Source organism: Panthera pardus, unplaced genomic scaffold (genome assembly GCF_024362965.1).
Source record: "Panthera pardus isolate Hobbes unplaced genomic scaffold, ASM2436296v1 HiC_scaffold_15, whole genome shotgun sequence".
NCBI classification, from domain to species: Eukaryota; Metazoa; Chordata; class Mammalia; order Carnivora; family Felidae; genus Panthera; species Panthera pardus.
Window position 1 is genome coordinate 74,160,638 of NW_026526710.1, and position 24,678 is coordinate 74,185,315.

The following is a 24,678-nucleotide window of genomic DNA, read 5'->3' on the forward strand; positions in this document are numbered from 1 at the left end:
GTCAGGAACTCTTGACCACCAAGCAGATTGTCTAGGACCCCTGTTGTTTATAGTAAGAACATTTCCTTCCCTGAATTGTTGGGCAATAGCCCTCAATCTCTCACTGTTCACAGCTCCTTCTGTTCCTATAAGATTTTCTGACTGTTCAACCAACCCCCACCTTATCCTTCCACTCTAGTCTTTCATGCTCTGGTCTCAGTACCAGTTGCTTCTAAGATTTCCCTCAGGGGCCACAGACAAACCCCACTCCATCTCCTTGCTGTTTCTCTGCCTCTATCTCTACCTCTCTGTCTCTCTCTCTCTCACACACACACACAGATACACATACATGACCAAGTCTCAGACCCCACCTTAGAAAACACTCCTAGAAATATCGCTAGTATCTGGCATAATTTAAGCAGAACAACAAGATGTAAAGCCTGACAGTGTTCCTGGAAACAGAAGATCTTATTATTGCCAACAGTTTGAAATCTTCAAGCACTCACATTTTTCAAGCCACTTTGCCAAACAGCTATAAAGGACACAAGTCTGCATTATTTCAAGTCAGATTTTCAAAGTTCTTCATGAGAGGGGTTGCCTCTGGCCCGTGTCCAAACGGATGGGAAAATGCCAACAAAACACAGTGGAAAATATCTGTATGGCTTAGGTACTGAAGGGGAGACCAGGTTAATGAGTGCCAGGTATAAATCATCCACACTAGCAATTTTATTGCTCTTTCCCCTGAGCTACAGTGCCTTACACTTCTCCGATTCGGCCTAAACAGGACATACCGAGCTTCATTTAGTAGGTTGGAGCTGTAATGAGAAGAGCTGCCATTTTTGTATGAGGTCAGTGGTGCTGGCACTTGGTGCAGTATTAACATGTATAATTATAAAACGCAGCCTGGGGGGAGAGGTCCAGTCCCAAAATAAGTACCATTCTAAAAACCAAAGCCTCAGAGGCCTTCTTAGTTCTGATTCTTTGCTCTTATCCTGTCTTCTCCAGAAACGTAATAGTGTATCTTTCAGTGTTCCACCCACATTGGTCCGAGCCCGAAAACAGTGGCTTCTGTTTCCATTTGGTTGATCGTGTTGGCAATTATGCACAGGGGGGACAGCCATGGGAGTAAGGAATAGGGAATCCCATGACCCCTTTTGAGAGAAGAAAGTTGACTCGGGTATTTGACAGGGAGGGCACAAGGAAGGGTGGATTTGAGTATGAGAGGTTTGGTCCACTTATCCCTTCAATGCCTGGCATGACCCCCCATTCCCACCAGATTGGAGGGGGGAGCATATACTGGGCTGAACCAAGAAATAAAATACCCCAACCTCCCTCTAATCCTTTACCAGCTTACATTCCTGGCATCAAAGGTCATAAGCATTTTTTCCATCCTTCTTCAAAACTGATTCTCTGTTCATTCGTTCACATAACCACAGGGCCTAGGCAACAGGGGGAGGGGGGTGTGCAATACAGCAGAGAGCAAAGCCCTAAAATAAGAAGGGAAGCAGTATAAAGGTAACTCGTAAACCCTCGACCTTCTGGATCTTAGTAAGCCAAGTCACTTAAAGGAAATTTCCAGGGCCCTCAATCTGACGTATAGGTATGGGTTATCATAGGTAACCTAAGACCTATCTTAGATTGGTCTTAAGAATAGCGATAGCTATAAAAGGAGGGAATTGGACCAGGTAATTGTTGATCTTTCCAACTCTGCCATGTTCCGATTCTCAGGAATTTTTAAGATTGGAGTCCAGACTTTTCAAAGGCTTGGAAACAAAATAGGAAGGCAAGCTAGGGAAAAGCCCTAGGAGGTAAGCAAGTCTATAGTTCACAGAGAGGCCACTGAAAACAGAGGACTTACTGGCTCTCCCATGACTTCATCTGGTCTAAGATAACGTGACCAGGTATATCTAGGTGTGGCTAGTTGCCAAGATGGCCTCAGCGTTCCCTGCCTCTTGGTATTCACATGTTGTATACGCTCCTCCCACACTGACTGTGGGCTGGTCTGTACACCCAACAGGATGTTGCACAACTGGTGATTTGCAGAACCGATTTTATGCTAGATTAGAAAAGACATGGTATCTTCTGTCCCTCTGCTGAATCACTTGCTTTGAACCCAGCTGCCATGTCAACAGGACCCTCAAGGACTCTCTTTTTTTTTAATGTTTATTTATTTATTTTGAGAGAGAGAGAGAGAGAGAGCACTAGCAGTTGAAGAAAGGGTGATGTATTCACCTTTTTTTCTTTTTTTAAATCCATACTCACAGGCATGTTAATGTTATTTCTGCAGTATTGTTGAATTAATTTACTCATTGGGATCCATCTAGTTTCTAAAGGTTCCATGGGCTTGCCCAAAGGTACTGAGTGTTAACTGATACTTGTGCAAATAGCAGAGGGACAAAAAACAAAAACCAACTATGACCATGTTCAGTTTGGTGTTGTCTGGACTTCAAAGTCACCCAGAGTTCTGGCATCAGCCCCACAAGGAATTTTCCCAAACACAGACCAAGGAACTTCCCCCAAAAGACTGAACTTCAAATGGAAAAATAAATACGGAAAATAAGAAGAGGAAACATCGTAGTCCCCACCCCCCAAGAGGATTTATAAAAACCAATGGCAAATATTCAGTGAACATTCAGCAGACCAAAACATCAGGAAAAGATGCAGACGAGTGTCTAGGTCTCATTGAAAGAAGGGTCCTGATAAGGCCTCTTTGCACAACTACGTTGCCCATATTCCTTGCGATCTTATAAGTCTGCATTTAAAACATGCAGGGGCGCCTGGGTGGCGCAGTCGGTTAAGCGTCCGACTTCAGCCAGGTCACGATCTCGCGGTCCGTGAGTTTGAGCCCCGCGTCAGGCTCTGGGCTGATGGCTCGGAGCCTGGAGCCTGTTTCCGATTCTGTGTCTCCCTCTCTCTCTGCCCCTCCCCCGTTCATGCTCTGTCTCTCTCTGTCCCAAAAATAAATAAAAAAAAACGAAAAAAAAAAAAAAAAAAAAAAAAACATGTGAAAATTGGGAGTGAGATGTACGCGTAAATAGTTTTGCTCAACCTTCTGGTTCTCTGGTGCATGGCTGCGACCTGACAGATCAGAATGGACAGGACACAAAGCAAGCTGAGCTCCCAGAGAGACACCTACTAGCTGACAAAGCTCCAAGGTTATCTTGGTTGACCAGCAGTTCCCAACAGTTGCTAACCGGATCATCTAACACTGATAACACCTTTTGTTCCTAGAAAGCAGGGGTTCCCATAGGTTCCTGGTAACAAGAATCAGAAACGGGGTATGAGGAGTGCCTGGAGGCTTCCTCAGTAGAGCATACAACTCTTGATCTCAGGGTTGTGGGTTCGAGCCCCATGTTGGGTGTAGATTATTTAAAAGTCTAAAAAGAAAAAAAAAGAAAACAAAAGAAAGGGAAAGGAAAGGAAAGGAAAGGAAAGGAAAGGAAAGGAAAGGAAAGGAAAGGAAAGGAAAGGAAAGGGGTATGCATCCTTGAAACCACATAATAAATTAATGATTTTGAAGTTGCAAAAAGAGGCTGTACTAACAAAGTGAGGGGCTAAAAGTGGATTATTTGCAAGCACAGATGTATTGCTTTTCTGACTATAGTTTAGCTGCCCATCACCTGGTCCCCCATCTTTGTGACTCGGTGAAGCAAGGACACCGTGGTTGCATGTTGTTATTAACGGATACCACGTGGTGTGGGGAAGAGAATACAGAAATGACTCACAATTCCTTGAGGGTAAACCATTTTTCAGTTAAAATGGAACTAGTCCAAATTAGATCACTGGTCAACTCCTTGATTCTTCTAGGTGTAGAAACCCACCTATCTGCCTGTGGGCAAAGCTAAAACTAGAATCCTAATCACTTCTATACTTCTATACTTCACTTCTATACTTCAGTTATATACTTCTAATTTTCTACAAGTCAATCTGTTGAAAGTCAGTTTTCTTGCTAGGCTTCTCTGACTATATTTGCTCTTTCTCCTCTGTGGTACCTAGATTTCAAACAAACTTGACAGTGATGTGCAGTAGTGATTGTCCCCAGTGTGCCTCTTCCTAAATAAAGCACGCCGTGCAGATGGATGGTGGGTCCTGTGAACACTTAGAAACCCTGCAAAAATGTCCAGTATCAAATGATGGAGATATCTCCAACAATATTTGTCTGGGAGACTTATGGAAAATTCACTCCTGGGGAAGAAATTATGTCAACCTCTTTTCTAAATACCGTTGTAGATGGAAGAATAAGAAATGGGGGGATGAAGGGATGGAAGCTGTCTCTAGGTGCCAGAAGATAAAGGGGGGAAGGAAGGCCCCCAAATGGGGTGTACGATTAGAAGAGAGTGAGTTAAGGGCAGCCCAGACAGATTTCATCTTGCTTCACAAGTTTGCCAAGGGCAAAACTGAATCTGAATGCGGCAGCCTCCAGAGGACATGGCGATCTGTAACCCATGTTCAGGGCTCCTCTGCGCTTTCTCCTGGTTGGGTGAATGATATCACTGACAAGTCGTCTTCAATTACGTCAGGAGTTTCAGGGACGGGGAGAGACGTCAGCGGAATGTAGAAAAGACTAAGAGGTAATGTTCCTTGGGATCCATCCTCAGTTCTATCACTGACTCACAGGGAGACTTTATTATCTCCATTGTTATTAGGGCTATTTTTATTGAGGATTGATACAATACTCAAGATCTGGAGGTCAGCCCAGGACCTCTCCTTGCTTAATATCGAAATTAAATGTGAAACTTTCTTTGAGATACCATTAAAGTGATGTGGTTATAAAAATCTAAAAGTGGAGTTGGAAATTTTGACAAAGTGCCCTCTTTTGAAAACATCTGAAGTTTAGAGGGGCGCCTGGGTGGCTCAGTCAGTTAAGCCTCAGACTTTGGCTCAGGTCATGATCTCCTGGTTTGTGAGCTCAAGGCCCACACCGGGCTCTCTGCTGTCAGCCCAGAGCCTGCTTCAGATCCTCTGTTCCCCCCCCCTCTCTCTCTCTCTGCCCTTCCCCTACTCTCTTTCTCTCTCTCAAAAACAAATAAAAACAGGGGTGCCAGGGTGGCTCAGTTGGTTAAGCCTCCGACTTCAGCTCAGGTCATGATCTCACAGTCTGTGGGTTTGAGCCCTACATCGGGCTCTATGCTGACAGCTCAGAGCCCGAAGCCTGCTTTGGATTCTGTGTCTTCCTCTCTCTCTGCCCCTCCCCTGTTCATGCTCTGTCTCTCTATGTCTCAAACATAAACGTTAAAAAAATTTTTAAAAAATAAATAAAAACATAAAAAAATTTAGGTTTATTGGCATGAAATTTATGTAACATAAAATTAATCCTTTAAAGTGAACAATTTGGGGCCCATGGGTGGCTCGGTCGGTGAAGCGGCGACCCACTCTTAATCTCAGCTCAGGTCATGAGCTCAAGGTTGTGAGTTCAAGCTCCACACTGGGCATGGAGCTTACATACAAAAACAAATAGATAAAGTGAACAATTCACTCGCACTTGGTACATTCACAATGCTATACAACCATCACCTGTCTTGTCCCAAAGTCCCCAAAGTCAAACCCCTCCCCCAGTTAGTAGTTTTCTCCAGTCCCCAGCAACCACCCATCTTTGTTCTGTCCCTATGGATTTATCTATTCTAGATATTCTGCATAAATGGCATTATAAAATACATGACCTTTTGTGCCTGGCTTCTTTTACCCAGCATAAAATGTTTGAGGTTCATCCATGTTGTAGCATATGCACCAGTATGTCATTCCTTTTTACGACTGAGTAATATTCCATTGTATGTATAGACCACATTTTGGGTTTTTGCTTGTTTTTGAAAGAGAGAGAGAGAGACACAGACAGACAGACAGACTGTGAGCGGGGGAGGGACAGAGAGGGAGGGAGACACAGAATCTGAAACAGGCTCTGGGCGGTCAGCACAGAGCCCAACGCGGGGCTTGAACTCATGATCTGTGAGATCGTGACCGGAGCCAAAGTCAAACGCTTAACCAACTGAGCTACCCAGGTGTCCCGACCACATTTTGTTAATCCATTTATCTGATGGTAGAAATTTGGGCTGTTTCCACCTTTGGGCTACTGTGCACCCCCCCCCCCCCCGCCTTTTTAAGTTCTGTCCCTCACTCCCAACCCTCCCTCCCACCCCTCACTCCATACTTTCTCCTTTCCTTATTGTATATCCTTCCCTTTGGAAAACACGCATTATTGGGAGCTTATCTCCAGGGGCGTTCTGGAGGGCTCACAGCAGAAGAGAGGGTGGTAGTCAGAAAATAAGGAAGGAGAAGAGCTTGGGAAAGGAGAATGAAGGCAGGAGAGTCGGACCAAGAACAACCAGCAGACATACCCAGGTGAAGCAGGAAGCACAGGAAACAGATTGAGGGAATAGATTTTCTGGTGAGTATCTGTCACTGTCTAGAGGGCTCAGCAGAAGTTTCTTCAAAGACACTTGAAGTCTGGTTGAAAGTTCACTTCTGCTTTTTCTCCTACTGTCCTCAGGAGAGCATCATCCAAAACTATGGTGTTTTAACAGATGTCAAGAAGGCTTCCTACATACCAGCACCACCCCCCGCCCCCACCCAAGGTTTCTCTAAGTATTATTTATTAGTCTAGATAGGTTCATAAAATAGTATCAGTTTAAATCTTTTTAAATCCTAAGACGGTCTTTTGGAGAGAGAACTGCACATCAGAAAAGGATTTCAGTAATAACTAACTGAAGAAAATACTGGCTTCTATTTTCCTTGAGGGTTCCCCATTAAAGGAACCATTCAGTTAGCGTCAGACTAATGACTAGTTATTTTTGTCACTGAGATGATGGCTCTAGATCATCTTAAAAAATAAAAGGAAAGAAAAGGGGGAGAAACAATTTTAAAATAAGCCAAACCAGACTCAGCTCATAAAGAAGAAAGAGGTCCATCTGTGAGTGTGACTAGGCCCTGCATGTTTTCTTTTAAAATTAATACTGGGGCGCCTGGGTGGCGCAGTCGGTTAAGCGTCCGACTTCAGCCAGGTCACGATCTCGCGGTCCGTGAGTTCGAGCCCCGCGTCAGGCTCTGGGCTGATGGCTCGGAGCCTGGAGCCTGTTTCCGATTCTGTGTCTCCCTCTCTCTCTGCCCCTCCCCCGTTCATGCTCTGTCTCTCTCTGTCCCAAAAATAAATAATAAAAAAAATAAAATAAAATAAAATAAAATTAATACTGAAAGAGAGAAGTTAAAAAGTGGGGGAAGAGTATGTGTTTTTCTTCCTTTGTACTAACATGTGTATTACTGAATCTAATCCTGTTTCTTCAAATTGTTTAAAATATTTGTAGAAATACTGTCTCGGTATAATCATGCCCTACATGATTAAGCAACTCAGTCTGTCAGTCTGTCAGCCTGTCTCGAAAAGAAGATTAAAGTACAATGCTTTCTGAAGCCCGTAAAACAGTGTTCTTCTCCAATGTCAGAGAGTGTGTGTATAACTTCTACATAATTTAAAAATCACCTCTGGCATATGTCTCAACGAGAAGCCCAGATTCTCTACTGCTGATCAGAAAACAGATACAGTGGCGATCTTTGCTTTAAAAAGACATAGTGACAATCTTTGCCATAAAGACACAGTAGCAATTTTGGGTGCTAGAAAGATACAGTAGTAGGGGTGCCTGGCTGGCTCAGTCATAGAGCATGTGACTCTTGATCTTAGGGTTTAGGTTCAAGCCCCACATTGGGTGTAGAGATTAGTTACAAACAAAATCTTTTCAGAAAATTAAAAAATTAAATAAAAAGATACAGTAGCAATTTTTGACGCTTTCACTGGTAACCCTATAACTCAACAATCTGACATCAAAATCCTCTGAACTCTTCTCTCAACATCCAGTGGGAAGGAAGCAAGTGATACAAGGATTCCATTTGGACAGTATTACACTTTTTTCATGAGACACAACATGGGTAGCAGACAACAGAATCCATTGGTTCTGAAGCCTAAAATCAACATTTAAATTCCAAGGGGATGAAATCAAGGAGGTCATTAAAAAAAGACATCTAAACCATAGCTACAATGCCTGAAGGCCAGCAAGATCAAGATCTGAAACAGTGACTTTCGAAGTGTGGTCCCCAGACCTGCCACACCAGCAGAGTCACGTGGGAACTTGTTTAAAATGCAAATTCTTATAATAGTCATGAGGATGTAACGTACAGCATGGTGACTGTAGTTACTAATACTCTATTGCATATTTGAAAGTTGCTAAGAAAGTAGATCTTGGGGAGCCTGGGTGGCTGAGTCAGTTGAGCATCTGACTCTTGATTTCAGCTCAGGCCATGATCTCATGACTCATGGGATCAAGCCCCACGTCAGGCTCTGAGCACTGACAGTGCGGATCCTTCCTGGGATTCTCTCTCTCCTCTCTCTCTGTCTCAAAATAAAAACAAAACTTAAAAGAAAAAAGTAGATCTTTAAAGTTCTCATCACAAGAAAAAAAATTATAACTAGGTAAGGTGATGGATGTCAGCTAGAGTTATTATGGCAATTATTTTGCAATGATTATATCAAATCATTATGTTGTACACCTGACATTAATACAATGTGATATGTCAATTATACCTCAATTGACAATTTTAAAAATTTAGAAATTAAAACATGCAAATTCTCAGCCCCACCCCAACTGACTGAATCAGAAACTCTAGGGGTGGCCCAGTCAAAACTATGTTGTGGCAAGCCTTCCGGTGATTCTGATCCATGCTAAATTAGTTTGAGAACCACTGATACAGAAATTAGTGGCTTGCTCTTGATTTGATACCTGCGTTCTCTTTTTTTTTTTTTACTTTTTTAACATTTATTTTTATTTTTGAGAGATGGAGAGAGAGACAGAGTGTGAGCATGGGAGGGTCAGAGACAGAAGGAGACACAGAATCCGAAGCAGGCTCCAGGCTCTGAGCTGTCAGCACAGAGCCCTCGTGGGGGCTTGAACTCATCATGAACCATGAGATCATGACCTGAGCCAAAGTCAGACACTTAATCGACTGAGTCACACAGGTGCCCCATGATACCTGGGTTCTTAGAGCAGTACCTGCTCTAAGTTTCGCTCTAATGATTTGTGTCCTTCTTCAACTGAAGGGTGCTCTTTTCATCAGGAGTATTTGAACATCAAAAGCAGGCCTAGAGAACCTGCCCACATCATCGGTTGTGTTGACTTGTTACCTCAGATTAAGAGTGTTTTCCTAAGGTTTTTGGAAGCAGAAAAGTAATCTACACGTTGTGAGAAGGAAAGAAGCCACACAATTTAACAGAGCTAGAAAGGTTTTTCTGCTGGGACAGCTGCCACTGGAGGGGTGACCTGTAGCATTTGCATATTAATTATGACCATTTTGTCTCCGGCCCAGAAGTTGTGGGAAAAGAAGAGAAGTTCAGAGGGATGTGCCGGGCCAGAGATAAGGGGGTTACAGTGCCAAGTGGGAAAGTTTCTACAGCAGTATTTCAGTTTGGCTCTTGTTTGGGAGATGCACTGATTTTTAAATATATTTTTATAAGTGACATTTCGGAGAGATTTAGGGAGATCTTAAGAGTAAAACAAAGCAAATAACTTATTTTTTTATAATCTCACTACCCAGACTGTTAACAACTGCTCAGCTTTCTACGAGTTTCTTTCTAGTCTTCTTCCTACGTGCTTTTATAAGATTTAGGACATTTTAAAAAAATTTACAACACATTTTCCATCTGGATCGAGATGCCATTGACGTATGACACTGTGTAGGCTTAAGGTACGCAACGGGATAATGTAATACACACGTCTATTGTGAAATTACTACCACAATAAGCACAGTAAGGTTAGCCAACACATTCGTCGCTTTGCATAGTTATTTGTGTGTGTGTATGAGAACTTCCTTAGAGGTGAATCATGGGCTGGGCTCATCCTCAGCTTTACTAATTATTCCCAAATTGCTCTCGAAAGTGGTTTTAAGAATATACTCTCTTGGGGCATCTGGGTGGCTCAGTCGGTTAATCGTCTCCGACTTCAGCTCAGGTCATGATCTCATGGTCCGTGAGTTCGAGCCCCACGTCGGGCTCTGTGCTGACAGCTCAGAGCCTGGAGCCTGCTTCGGCTTCTGTGTCTCCCTCTCTCTCTGCCCCTCCCCTGCTCATGCTCTCTCTCTGTCTCAAAAATAAATAAAAACATTTAAAAAAAAAAGAATTTACTCTCTTACCAGTAACATGGGAGTGCTCTTAGTGTTTCACACCCTCACCACAGTGCTTGGCATGGTCAGACTTTTTTAGATTTTGCCTTTCTGATATGTGTGATGTCACCATGTTGCTTCCATTTCCACGTTCCTGGTAGCACGTTGGGGAAAGCATCTTTTCATGTTTTTCAGCCATCTCAATTTCCTTTTTACTGTAGTGTCAGTCTGTAGCCTTTGCCCAGATTTCTACTGAGTGGGCTTTTTCCTACTGATTTTTAGGGTCTCTCTATAAATTCTAGTTGCTAATCCTTTACAAATATCTTCCCCTAGTGACTAGGTGGCTCAGTCGGTTAAGCATCCAACTCTTGATTTTGGCTCAGGCATGCTCTCGCTGTTATTGGGATCGAGCCCTGCATCAGGCTCTGCACTGACAGCGAGGAGCCTGCTTAGGATTCTCTCTCCCCCTCTCTGTCTGCCCCTCCCCACTCCCACTCCCACTCGCTGTCTCACCCTCACTCTCAAAAATAAACAGTTAAAAACAAACTTGAGAATAAAAAAATTAAAATAATAAAAATAAATACAAACAAACAAAAAAACAAATATCTTTATCGGGGCGCCTAGGTGGCTCTGTCGGTTGAGCGTCCAACTTCGGCTCAGGTCATGATCTCATGGTTCCTGGGTTTGAGCCCCACGTCGGGCTCTGTGCTGACAGCTCAGAGCCTGGAGCCTGCTTCGGATTCTGTGGGTCCCTCTCTCTCTGCCCCTCCCCAGCTTGTACTCTCTCTCTCTCTTCCAAAAATAAATTTCTAAAAAAATGAAAAGAAAAAAAACCCACCAATATCTTCCCCTAATCTGGACTTGTTCTTTAGCTTTGCTACAATGTGGTTTTGTTTTGTTTTGTTTTGTTTTGTTTTGTTTTGTTTTGTTTTAGCAGGGGTGGGGGTGGGCAGAGGGAGAGACAGAGAGAGAATCTCAAGCAGTCTCCACACCCAGGGCAGAGCCCGAAACAGGGCTCAATCCCGTGAACCATGAGATCACAACCTAAGCCAAAATCAAGAGTCTGGATGCTTAAATGACTGAGCCACCCAGGCACCCAGCTATGATGTCTTTTGTTGAACATTTTTAGTTTTAACGCTGTAAATCTCATTAATCTTTTAAGTTTGTGCTTTCTATGTCTTTACTAAGAAATTCTCTTCCCTATTGGTATCATAAATATACTCTCCTGTATTTTCTTCTGGAAATTTTATTTTCAAATATATGGCATTAATCCTCCTAGGATTTATTTTTCTGAATGGTATAGATGGGGATCTAATTTTTATACACAAGGACATTTGTCACCTTTCGAAATAAGCATGAGCCTGTGCCAGGGTGCTCCCACTCTTGTACTCTCTCTCAAGACTTTATCAGGCTAAAGAATTTTCCTTCTTTTCCTAATTTGCCAAGATTTTCTTCCATGAATGGATGTTTTATCAAGTATCATTTCTGCATCTATGTAGATGATTATATGCTTTTTCTCCTTTATTCTTTTAACAGGCAAATTACACTGTTAGTTTTGCTTGATAAATGGTGTGTTACTTTTACACATTGCCAGTTTGGTTTGCTAATAATTTATTTATGATGTTTGTATTTATGTTCATGAGTAAAATTGGTCTGTAACTTTCCTTTCTCATTAAATCTTTGTGAAATTTTGATATCAAGGTTACATTTGCCTCATAAAATACATTGGGGGATTTCCCCCTTTTTTTTCCTTTCTCTAAAAGAGCTTAAGATCATTCATTTCTCCCTTAATTGTTGGTAGAACTCACAAGTAAATCCAACTGAGCCTGGTGTTTTCTTTCTGGCAAGATTTTAAATTACTGATTTAATTTCCTTAATATTTAGACATATTCAAGTTTTCTATATGATCTTGCCAGTTTGGGCGAGTTGTATATTTTCAGGAATTTGTCTACTTTGTCTAAATTTTCAAACTCAACATATATACAAAATGGCTCATGATATTCTCTTAACATCTAGATAGTTATCATTTACTTATTAGATCTGTAACGATGACCCATTTTTCATTCCTAAGATCGGTTGTATGTGTCATCTTTCTTTTTTTAATGGATTCAGATCACCAGGAGATTCCCATGTTAGGAGTCTTTTTAAAGAATCAACTCTTGGCCTTGTTGATCTCCTTTACTATATATTTGTTTTCTATTTCATTGATTTCTATTGTTATTGCTTTTATTTTTATTAATTTCTATTTTATACTTTCTCTGGGTCTGTCATTCTTTTTGTAACTTCTTGAGATGCACAGTTAACCCTTCAATTCAGCCTTCCTTTTTTTCTCACACATCCTTTTTTTTTTTTTTTAAGTTTTTATGTATTTATTTGGGGGAGGGGAAGGGGCAAATAAAGAGGGGGAGAGAGAATCCCAAGCAGGCTCCACATTGAGCAGGGCTCAATCCCACGACTGTGACATCATGACCTGAGCTGAAACCAAGAGTTGGCCACTCACCTGACTGAGCCACCCAGGTGCCCACACATGCTTCTAATGTTATGAATTTCTCACTAAATATTTACATATTTAGTTACATCTTGCAAATTTTGATGTGTCATATTTCATTATCATTCTGATTGAAATATTTCTTCTTTGATCTATGGGTATTTAGAAGTGCATTACTTAATTTCTAAACATATGAGGATTTACTAGTAATCTTTTGATTTCTAAATTCCACTGTGATTAGAAAACATACTCTATATGATTTAATCCTTTGACAGTTCTTGAGCCCTGCTTGATGGTCAAATACACATTAGTTTTTACAAATGTCCTTCGAGATTCTCTTCTCTTTTCACTTAATACCTATTTTAATAAGTTATTTTCACTGAAGAATTATAGAAGGGAAATTGTCATAAACTTTTTATGTTAGAAATTTTCTTTATATAACCCTTAATCTTTTTTATTGAAGTATAGTTAGCATGCAATATTATATTAGTTTCAGGTGTACAACATAATGATTCAACATTTATGTACATTATGAAATGATCACAGTAAGTCTAGTTATCATCTGTTGCCATAGAAAGTTATTACAATATTTTTTCGAAAGATTCTTTTTTTTAAGTTTATTTTATGTATTTATTTTGAGAGAAAGAGAGAGAACAAGCGGAGGAGGGGCAGAGAGATAGGGAGAGAATCCCAAGCAAACTCCGTGCTTTTAGCCTGCAGCCTGATGTGAGGCTCGATCCCACAAACTGTGAGATCATGACCTGAGCCGAAATCAAGGATCAGACACTTAACTGACTGAGCCGTCCAGGCAAAGTTATTGCAGTATTAGTGAGCATATTTCCTACCTTTACTTCCCATCCCCACGACTTACTTATTTTATAACTGGAAGTTTGTACCTCTTAATCCTCTTAACCTATTTTGCCCACCTTCCTACTACCCTTCCCCTCTGGAAACTACCAGTTCTCTGTATTTATGAGTCTGTTCCTGCTTTGTTTGTTCATTTGTTTCATTTTTTAGATTCCACATATAAGTGAAATCATATGGTATTTGTCTTTCTCTGACTGGCTTATTTCACTTACTATTATACTCTCTAAGCCCATGTTGCCTCAAATGGCAAGATCTATAATCCTTTATGCCTGATTACACACACACACACACACACACACACACACACACACACACCACCCCACATCGTCTTTATCCATTTATCTATTGATGGACACTTAATTTGCTTCCATATCTTGGCTATTGCAAATAATGCTGCAATGAGCAGAGAAGTGCACGTATATTTTTTAATTGGTGTTTTTGTTTTCTTTAGATGAATTCCCAGAAGTGGAATTGCCAGATCACATGGCAGTTCTATCTGTAGTTTTTTGAGGAATGTCCACACCGTTTTCCACAGTGGTGGCACCAACTTACATTCTGACCAATAGTGCACAACGGTTCTCTTTATTCCACATCCCAGCCAACGCTTGTTATTTCTTGTCTTTTTAGCAACAGCCATTCTGACAGGTGTGAGGTGGTATCTTATGGTGGTTTTGATTTGCATTTCCCTGGTGATGAGTGATGTTGAGCATCTTTTCATGTGTCTGTTGGCCATCTGTATGCTTTTGGAAAAATGTCTATCCAATAAGTCCTCTGCCTATTTTCTAAAAAAATCTTTTAATGTTTATTTCTTTTTGAGAGAGAACGAGAAACAGAGTGCAAGGGGGGGAGGGGCACAGAGAGAGGGACACACAAAATCTGAAGGAGACTCCAGGCTCTGAGTTGTCAGCACAGAGCCTGACACGGGGCTCAGACCCACACACTGTGAGATGGTGACCCAAGCCGAAGTCAGATACTTAACCAAGTGAGCCACCAAGGTGCTACTCTGCCCATTTTTTAATCAGACTCTGTGTGTGTGTGTGTGTGTGTGTGTGTGTGTGTGTGTGTGTTGAGTTGTAGGAGTCCTTTTGTATTTTGGATATTAACCCCTTATTGTATATGTCATTTGTAAATATCTTCTCCCATTCAGTAGGTTGTCTTTTCATTTTGTTGATGGTTTCCTTCACCGTGCAAAAGCTTGTTATTTTGATGTAGTCCCATTTGTTTATTTTTGCTTTGATTCAGGTGCAGATCCAAAGAAAATATTGCTAAGAGCAATGATTTGACCCTCAGTCTTGGAAGATGACTTAGCTGGCATAAAATTCCAGGTTAAGGCATTTTTTCTAATACTTTGTTTCTGTTCTATCTTGGCTAATGAGAAGCTGGCTGTCAGTCTGCCAGTCACTTCTTAGTAACTCCATCTTCTCTCACTGAGAACTTTTAAGGCTTATCCTTATCCTTGCTCCTTTGTAGTAACACTAGGTGAAGATACATCCTTATCTTCTGGCTCGGTACTTAGAGTGAACTTTGGGTTATTCTTACTTTCGCTCAGAGTCCTCACAATTACTTGCTCCTCGTTCCCCTAGAATAAAGGGTTCTGCACGCTTTTTCTGCAAAGGACTAGACAGTTAATAGTTTAGGCTTCGCTGGACACACATGGTTTCTGTCACATTTTCTTCTTCTTTCCGTAACAATTTTTTCCAAGTGTAAAAAACCATTTTTAGCTCATAAGTAGCACAAAAAACTTGTCAACTCCCACCTGGGAATCCCAGTCATAACTCCCCACTCCACCAGCATACAGCACCCCTACTCTTCCTCTCCTTCCCAGGGACCCCAGCTTCTCACTCAAGAGCTACACACACACATCTCCTCTCTGCTACAAACCATCACCTGCTTAATAGGAGTTAGTTTAAGTCACTTGAAATCCAAGGTTTCTGCAGAAATGGAAGCCTGACACCCAGAACTGTGATTCTGAACAAGTCTTAAAGGGAGGCATGGCTTACTGCCATGCTATTCGAATTTTCTTTGAACTTATGCCGTAGTAAAATATACATTTGCATTGTTACCCGGTATACATACGCATACCACACACATATCTGAAACCAGAGTTCCATGAAACAATACCTACTCTTATCTCCTGCGCGTACTCTGATATTTTCCCTTTTCATTCTATTCTATTTCATTTTTATTTTTTTAATTGGTTTAAATATTTACTTATTTTTGAGAGATAGAGAGAGAGAGAGAGGGAGAGAAAGTGTGAGTTGGGGAGGAGCAGAGGCTGAGACACAGAATCGGAAGCAGGCTCCAGGCTCTGAGCTGTCAGCACAGAGCCTGATGCGGGGCTCAAACCCACAAGCTCTGAGATCATGACCTGAGCTGAAAGTGGATGCTTAACCGACTGAGACACCCAGACACCCTTCTATTTCATTATTTTTAAAAGGATGTCACCACTCACTAAATTGCTTTTATGACCACTAATAAGTTGAGGCTTCCGGTTTGAAAAATGCCGGTCGATAATATTCTTTTTAGAACACTGGGAGTTAAATGGAGTTTTGTGGGCTGGCCTGGGACTCTAACCATCATGTACAACATCGTTTCACTGCAAAACGTATTCTTATTTCCTAACAACTGGGTTAGAATCCAATTTGGGGAACTCAATCCATCTGTAAGCAGGGGACTGCCAAGGTCTAACTCAGGATCATTTTTATATTAGGAGTTCATTTAGACCCAAACAAGTAGAAGCTGACAACCTTCCTAAAGTAATTTCAATACACTTGTCTGCTCGGGAATAGAGCTTATCGAGAAGTGGTCAACCTTAGCATTTTTGCAACTTCTTTTCCCTTTGAAAAATGACTTCATTTGAATTTCTGAAGACAGCACAGAAGTGATTCATTTTCCCCATAACACATGGATTGGAAGTTATTTTAATGTGTTTGCTACAAAATTTAAGTCTGCAGTTGCCCAAAGGGTTTTTGAAATCTACCAGTTTTTGTTCCTACAGTTCTAGCTGTTTCTCAGGCAAGACCATTCCTGTCCTAACTGGTCCTAATGGAAAGAAAGAGTCAGGTAATCTGGCAGTACGGAGGCTCCTCAAAAGATTAAAAATAGAACTACCATACGATCCAGTAATTCCACTACTGGGGACTTACCCAAAAGAAATTAAAACTAATTCAAAAAGATATATGAACCCCTATGTTTATTGCAGCATTATTTACAATAACCAAGACATGGAAGTAACTCATCGATAGTTGAATGGATAAAGAAGATATGATACATATATACAACAGAGTATTACTCAGACATAAAAATAAGAATGAAATCTTGCCATTTGCAACAACGTGAATGGACCTAGAGGGTGTAATGCTAAGTGAAATAAGCTATCATATGATTTCGCTCATATGTGGAATTCAAGAAACAAACGAATACACAAAAAAAGAGACAAACAAAAAAACCCAGACTGTTAAACACAGAGAACAAATGGGTGGTTGCCAGAGGGGAGGTGGGGGGGGGGGGGTAGGTAAAATAAAGGGGATTAAGAGTACACTTACCTTGCTGAGCACTAAAAAACATACAGAATTATTGAATCATTATATTGTACACCTGAAACTAGCATAACACTGTATGTTAATTATACTTGAACACAAAAACAAATAAATAAAATTTTTTTTCAAAAGTCAGGCAGTTTGGGAAATATTTCCCCATGCACCCAAAATTCATCAAAGGTATATTTAGGAATTTTCAGAATATCGTTAGGAATGGTAGAGGCTGGCTTTATTTTTAGGGGTTTGCAAGTCCTTTTACTCTATTTTATATACATTTGCACAATAGTCTAATCCAATGAACTCTCAACTGTGTGCGCATCATCAGGCTTCTTTTAAAGACGTATAAACTTTTTATATAATTAGTTCAGAAAATACAGGGGTTTGGAAGTACATGGGTGTATCCTACCAATTTTCATCACTTTTAAAATATACCCTCATTTACTTTTTTCTACCCCTCAAAAATAAAAGCTAAATATCCCTCCCTGGTAGCAAACATAAACCATATAGCTTCTGTCCAGGGTGACAACACAGAGAGAAGCACGAACTGCTTGCCCACGAGCCGATGGGTACTCCTGGAGGCTGTAAGCATAAGCCTAGGTTTCTCCTCGAGGAGACCATACGCCCAACAGTCGCCAGACTATATTTATCCCGGGGCTTCTGATCTGAATTTCCCTTGTGAGAGGGCACTGAAGGCCCCAAATGTCACATGAGAGGCATGAAGAGAAGATTTCAAGCCTCTAAAATTCTCCTCTCGTTCCATCGTAAGATCCTTTAGCCTCTCAGACTGTCATCTCGGGCCAGTTCCTTAACTTTCTAAGTAAGCTTCAGTTTCCTCATCTACAAAAAAGAAATCAATGTAGCCATCTACTTTGGGGACAGAGAAGATTCAGTTCACTGATATGAGAGAAATAACTTCTTTCAGTGTCTGGCACATGGTGAGCCATTCAATAAATTCTAGTTCTCCCCCTAACTTTTTTGTCCCAGATTCTCATTGTATTTTTATTTATTTATATTTTTGAGAGAGAGAAAGAGAGGGTGCAGTGAGCTAGAGGCAGAGAGAGAGGCAGAATCGCATGAGGGGCAGAGAGAGAGAGAGAAAGGGAGAGAGGGAGAGGGAGAGGGGGAGGGGGAGGGGGAGAGGGAGAGAAAGAGAGTCAAGCCCCCTAGTGTGGGACTCGAACTCACCAACCGTGAGATCATGACCTAAACCTAGGTCAGATGCTTAACCGACTGAGCCACCCAGGCACCCCAGGTTCTCATTTTAAAATAAAATTTCAAAAACTCTATCTGCTGGGGCTTCCAGTTCAAGGTGAGTCACTGAACACTGGCATCTGCTTTCCCTCCCTCGTTCTGCTTCTTCTGCCATGCCTTCCACTACACTTGAGATGTCAACCAAATGGAAATAAAGGAATAAATCCATAACAGCAAAGAGAATAAGAGAGGGACCACCGTTGGCCATTTCAGTGAAGGGAACACCACCTCCGACTGATGACAGCCTCACCAGCCTCCAGCGTCAGAGAGGGAAATAAAGTTGGGCACAAAGGAAGGAAGTGGCTGGGAGCAGTCTCCTCCGAGTGGCAACAAAGTCATGACTTGGGAGCTGCAAAGAAGGACAACAATCCTAATATGCAGTGTAAAAACAGACTACTAGTTTTCAAACTTTAAAATCCACTCATGGAAGATTTCGATGTAAGCATAGAACAGAATGCAGTATTGTCGACCTTGACTTGAGGATGTGTGTAGTGCGTTAGGAGCAAGGGCTCTGGAGCTAGGGTCTGGATTTCAAGCCCAGCTCTGTCTTCTTGAAATGACTCTCAAGTAAAGACCAGAGGGAGTGGGGTGTGTGCATACTGGGAGGAAATGCACTCCAGGCGTTAGGAACAGCAAGGACGAGGAAACTGAGGCAGAAGGAAACCTGGTGCATTTGAGCAGCAGGCACGTCCCTCAACGCGGGAGCGTAGTGAGTCATGAGATCACACAGAATGCGGTTGCAGCCACTAGAAAAAACAGAATACTATCAAAATTCAATAGGGATGAATGAATACACAGTCAAGAAGTAGCGTATTGTCTCAGGATATTAGCTAAGCATTATTTGAGGTGGCCACCGGAAGAGCTGGAACTGAAAACTACTAACAGCGGATGTGACTCTAGGAAGTTGCCCTGGGGATGCGAGAGGAGGCAACGGCTCACTTTATTATTAGATCTTCTGCACAACAACAACAACAACAAAAACCCGTGTGCATATCATTTTACTTTTATAAAAGGGAAATGAAATTAAAAACTCTCCGAGTGGAAAAAAAACGTATTTGTCTGCAACGAAAGGGATCATAACAGAATTTGCATGATTTATACGCCCCTGAAGTAACTCAACAGCAAGGATGTCCCAGGTGGACTCTTTGCCTTTGAGGTTTTGCCTATTCCCGAAAAAGCTTTTCCACGCTTCTGCGATTTTCTTGGAAAACAGATTATGCAAATTACTTCACACACTTCTGTTGGTACAGCCCCATGGCTGCCACATTGTCTGCTCTGACACTCTTTAGTCTCTCCAGTCTTCTCGAAGCTACAGATGCGAGTTGGAGAACAGCTGAGCTACACGCCCAAGGAGAAGATGAAAAAGACATGCAACTGAAGAGCAGAACACGAAAGAAGGTCTTTGAAAGTGTCCTGGGCCCACAGTGCCTGCAGAAGCCCGGAGGAAGGAAGCTGCTACATCTGGTTAACTGTGAGGCATTATCACAATCCCAGCAGCGCTCATGGTATCACTACCACTTCTAGAGGCTGCTCATCATAGAGGTGTCGCTGCCACGCTTTTACAGGATACGCAAAATACAGATGAGTTAACACGCTAATAACCAGAACATCGTTTTCGAGTTAACGAGGAGCCAAGCTAGATTTCCCCCTCTTTTAATTAGAACCTGAAGATCTAGTTGCCTAATAGCCAAGGCCATGATAAATACGAGATTCAGAATTGTGGTTCAAGATCAGATGGAGACTATCCAGATGGAAAAGGGGAAGAAGTCTGATGCCACGATATTGTCGATGCTCCAGTTCCTAAGTTGGGGGGTGGCTTCACAGCGTATATTATTATTTCCCTGTGGAATACGTGTATTCTTTTGTGTGTGTCAGATATTAGTAATGCATTTTTAAGGGAAAAAGTATGTTGCCTGAGAAAGAGACATCTATCGCATTACTCCACAATATCATTCCATTTCTTAATGACATTAAGTTATAGCTTCTTTGGGCTTTTGTGTTTGTTTGGTTTTGGTTTTTTATCATTTTTTAGGTTCCTGCGCAGACGTTTCAGTACTTCAAGAAAATACCGTGAAGAGTGTGGTGGAAGGTACAGGGATTTAGAATCAAACCAACTCAAGTTCAATACTTGTGGTCTCTAAAACTCTCAAGTTTTCAGCTGCTGATTTTTATTCTTACAGCTACTTCTCCTTTTTCGCCTGTTCACACGCATTGCCCTGACTGTCAACATTTACAATCTTTCCCAGAAAGGCACCTTCTTCCTATAAACTCTAGTCTGGAGAACGGCACGTATCGTGGTCACAACTGACTTCAGAAACAGTCACTTCTGCCACAGGCAATGCCACAATATCTTTCCCATGGGCAACTGCACCCACCCCCACGCTGAATCCTAGATCCTAGAGCCTCAGCGTGGGCTGCCTGAACCCTGGACTTCTGCTTGCCCTGCTGGGAGAGGCCAACACACAGGCTTAGGTTGGCAGACATTCAAAGACATGACCCGAACATTTCGAAGACTGTCAGTCTAAGAATTCTTGTTAAGCCGGGTGCCTGGGTGGCTCAGTCAGTTGAGCATCCGAGTTCAGCTCAAGTCATGATCTCACAGTTTGTGAGTTTGAGCCCCACATGAGGCTCGCTGTTGTCAGCAGAGAGCCCACTTCAGATCCTCTGTGCCCTTCTCTCTCTGCCCCTCTGGCCCTTGTACTCTCTCTAAAATAATTTTTTTTTTAATTAAAGAAAAAAGAAGTCTTGTGAAGCCTATATCATAACTTGTACTAAGAGGTCATGTAGTAAAAGACTCAAACTCAGGTGGACACAATCCTTGTTTGAGACTCTTTCCAAAGATGGACACCAAGTCCTTCCATGCCTGTGGACCTCTATCACTCCTCCATCAACACGTGGAGTCTGTTTCCTCCTCCCGAATCTGAGCAGGCTCTGCAATTGGCCTTAACCAACAGAACATGGCAGAGGTAAGCTGGTGATAGCTCTGGGCCTGATCCACCAGATGTCTAGTAGCTTCTACTTTCACTCTTGCAACATGGAGCCTCCACATAAAGGGGCCCAGCTACTGTGGTGGAGGGACCACCTGGTTGGAGAGACCCAGAGAGATGGGAGGGGGAAGGGGTGGAGGGAGGCGGACTGGTCAGTCCCCAGCTGTTCCAGCCATCCCAGCCAAGGCAAGGAAATCTGTCCTCGTTTCCTAGGGCTGCTATAACAAACTATTACAAACTGGGTGGCTTAAAACAATAGAAAATTTATTCACTCACACTTCTGGAGGCTACAAGTCCAAAATCAAGGTGTGTAGGCAGGGCTGGTTCCTTCTGCAGGTTCTGAGGGAGAGTGTGTTCCTTGCTTCTTCCAGCTTCTGGTGGTTCCCAACACTTCTCGGTGTTTCTGGGCTTACAGCGACGTCACTCCAGTATCTGTCTCTTGTTACATGGTGTTCTTCCTTTTTTCTCCCTGTCAGGACGCCGGTCATGTTGAATTAGGGCCCATTCTACCCCAGCATGATTTCATCTTAGCTAATCACATCTGCAAAGACCCCTTTCCAAATAACATCACATTCTGAGGTTCTGGGTAAATGTGAAATTTGGGAGATACTTTTCAGCTTTGCACAGAAACCGTCTCGAACATTCCTGCCCCACTTAAGCCTCCAGACCACTGCAGCTGCATGACAGACTCTGAGAGAAATGAGTAGAATCACCCAAATTTCTTCTTTGGCCTCCCCAAATTGCAAAATCATAAGCAAATGGACGAATGTTGTTACAAGTCAAGTCAATTTGGGGATGGTCTATTATAGAGATAACCGAACCAGTCCTTTTGAAACCGTAGAAGAGGTGATTTTAACAACCACTGACATAATTACTAATAAAATGCTGTTAATGTGTGACTAGAACTACTAGTAAAAGGATGAGAACACTGGGGTTTTTACAAAAAGCTATTGTAACTTTCATGAGATGTCTTACGTAGGATTTCATTCCATTGTTTTTCTTCACCCAAGAATTTCTCAGAGGCAATTTCCTGTTTCAAATGAGGGGGGGGGGGGGACATGGGGTGGGGGTGTTTTATGCCTCAAAATGCCTGTAAAATGCTGAGTAACATGGAAGGAATGTGAAAGTCTCTGAGCCAGAGAAGAGAGTTTCTTCTTGTGAAGGACAGTGGATTTTACTATATTTGGCCCCAGAAAGAAAAAGGAAGGGAATCCATTGTGTTACAGTTGATGTCCTATTCAGAAAAGATTAGAAGGTGAACAGACTTAAGGTATGAAAAGATAAATGAAGTCTTACTCTGACCAGGTGTTCAGTAATTCAACCCTCACCTAACTTACACGGATAAGTTCAAGTCTCCAATCTTCTGAAAGCCTGGGATCAAACCGGAGGAAGGAAATGACAGGCTGCCAATTTTCCGTAACATCCTCCCAAAACTATGCAGGATGAAACAGCGAATGTTAGTCTCTTGTGACCCTTGAAGCGGCAAGGACTGACATAAAACTGTTGCATAAGAAAATATAATTAATATGGGAGGAAATTCTCCAAAACGGGGGCGGATCATGACTATCATTGCCTTATGAGAAAATAATGGAAATCTTCACATAAAGATCAGGACAAAGGAGATGCAAACTTAAGTCACAAGGGAGTCTTTTTCACTTACTAACCGTGGACATTAGGTAGGTTCCCTGTGCCATTTACCATTTTAGACTCCTCATACGGAAAAGGTGGATAATAATGCCGCACTTTCCTCCAAAGGTCATTGGGAAAAACATGGAATTGTAAATGTGAAAGCACTTTGAACACTCCACAAATACATGGCAAAGGTAAGGGTTAATTATTACTGTTCAGTATATATGTGAGCACATTTGTGGGGAAAAATATTTTCTGCAGTGCCAATTTCCGACACGGCTGATTACAAGGAATTTCTAAAGAAACTTGTGGAACGGAGGTGGTGATGGCAGCCCTGGTCTCATCAACAGGATGTATTCCATCAACATTATTTCCCATTTCACTTCAACCCTGTCCAGGGATTCCAGAATTTTCTTCTGTAAAATCCTGTATCCTCTGCTCTCATGTATTTGCAATGATAATTGTTTGCAATAGGTGAGCTTCCCGTTAACGTCCTCCAAGAAAATCACCCTTCTGGAATCTCCACACCAGATTCAGCTGTCACCTCCTATTTACTGTCAAGTTAAATGCAGACCGTTGCCAAGATGAAGCTGGTGTCTTGAGCATATGTTTTCTCCTTAGGGTTTTGATTAGCAGCCAGTTTGGCATCTTAGGAGATGATGGGAAGAGAGAAGATTGAATTTATTGCTCTATGCCATCACCCAGTCTTTGGACATTTGGATTTCCAAGCAAGTTCTAAAAGAAACGAATTAAGTGTTAAGTCTTGCTAACTATGCATCAGACAACTGACAAAAATTATGTCATTCTTACAAATAGCTTCTAATATTGATAACATCATTGTCTCCACTTATAAATAAGAAAACTGAAGGTCAAAGATCTTCAATAACTTACCTAAGGCCACGCAGTGGCATTGGAACATGCACCTAGGTGGTTTAACTCCAGAAGTTAAACTCTTACTATCATGCAATACTCTGCTTGGAATCCTCACATCAGAAAGAGAGAACTGATGGCGAAGCTTACACACTCCTACACTTAGTGGCAGCTGCCGTGCTATAGGTGAACGCACAGGCTGTGGCATGTCTGTGTCCTTTCGGTAGGAATTTAGTCATCCGGGATCTACTTCTTGTGGTTATGATATAGAGGAGTTCTTCTTCTTCTTTTTTTGGTAACCAAATTCAAACTATATGTCCTTTCATATTCAAGCGGATGATTTTTTCAGTGATAGCTACAATGAAAGTCTAAATTCCTAAGGATGACGTTCAAGACTCTGCGAGCTGGACCTCTCTTACTTCCTGTCTCACCTCTTCTAATCTTTCCTCTTTTGCACAAAGCACTAGGCAAACCATATTAAGGATCACAACCTGTGGGTCCCATGTCTATTTATTTTCTTAGGATGCATTTTTCATGTAGAATGGCATTCCCATCTAGGATGAATGCTTGTCAATATTTCAAAAACCCTAGTACAAACTAAAATATTAAAGTTCTTGGCTTTTGGCCAAAAATGCTAACTCAGTAGTTGAGTACGGAGTATCTCATCTGATTAGAAATTCTGATGACAGTAATGTACGGCTTTTGCTATCAAGTTGAGAAGTGAAGTATCTCTTGATAAATGTAAATTTATTTATAATGACAAAATCGTTGTAAAAACAACACGGGACAGGGAAAGAGATAGGCAATAAAAGTACCCCTCGGTGATAGAAAGTTTAGGAACCAATTGACCTACAGTGGTCTTTATTCTAGCACTTTTTCTTGTTGAAATCCATCTTCTATAAATGTCTCTTCCTCTATGAAGTCTCTCTCCGGG

At 41.8% G+C, this 24,678-nt stretch overlaps 1 long non-coding RNA gene across 1 annotated transcript in view; it reads right to left on the reverse strand.

The window, feature by feature from the left end:
- LOC109275646 (uncharacterized) overlaps nucleotides 1-24,678 on the reverse strand; it is a 30,741-nt gene that overhangs the window by 4,937 nt on the left and 1,126 nt on the right. Inside the window, exons 2-3 of the long non-coding RNA XR_002084294.2 lie at nucleotides 21,522-21,714; nucleotides 21,054-21,200 (exon numbers count right to left, since the gene is read on the reverse strand). This is a non-coding gene — a long non-coding RNA (uncharacterized LOC109275646). The remainder of the gene's footprint in view (nucleotides 1-21,053; nucleotides 21,201-21,521; nucleotides 21,715-24,678) is intronic.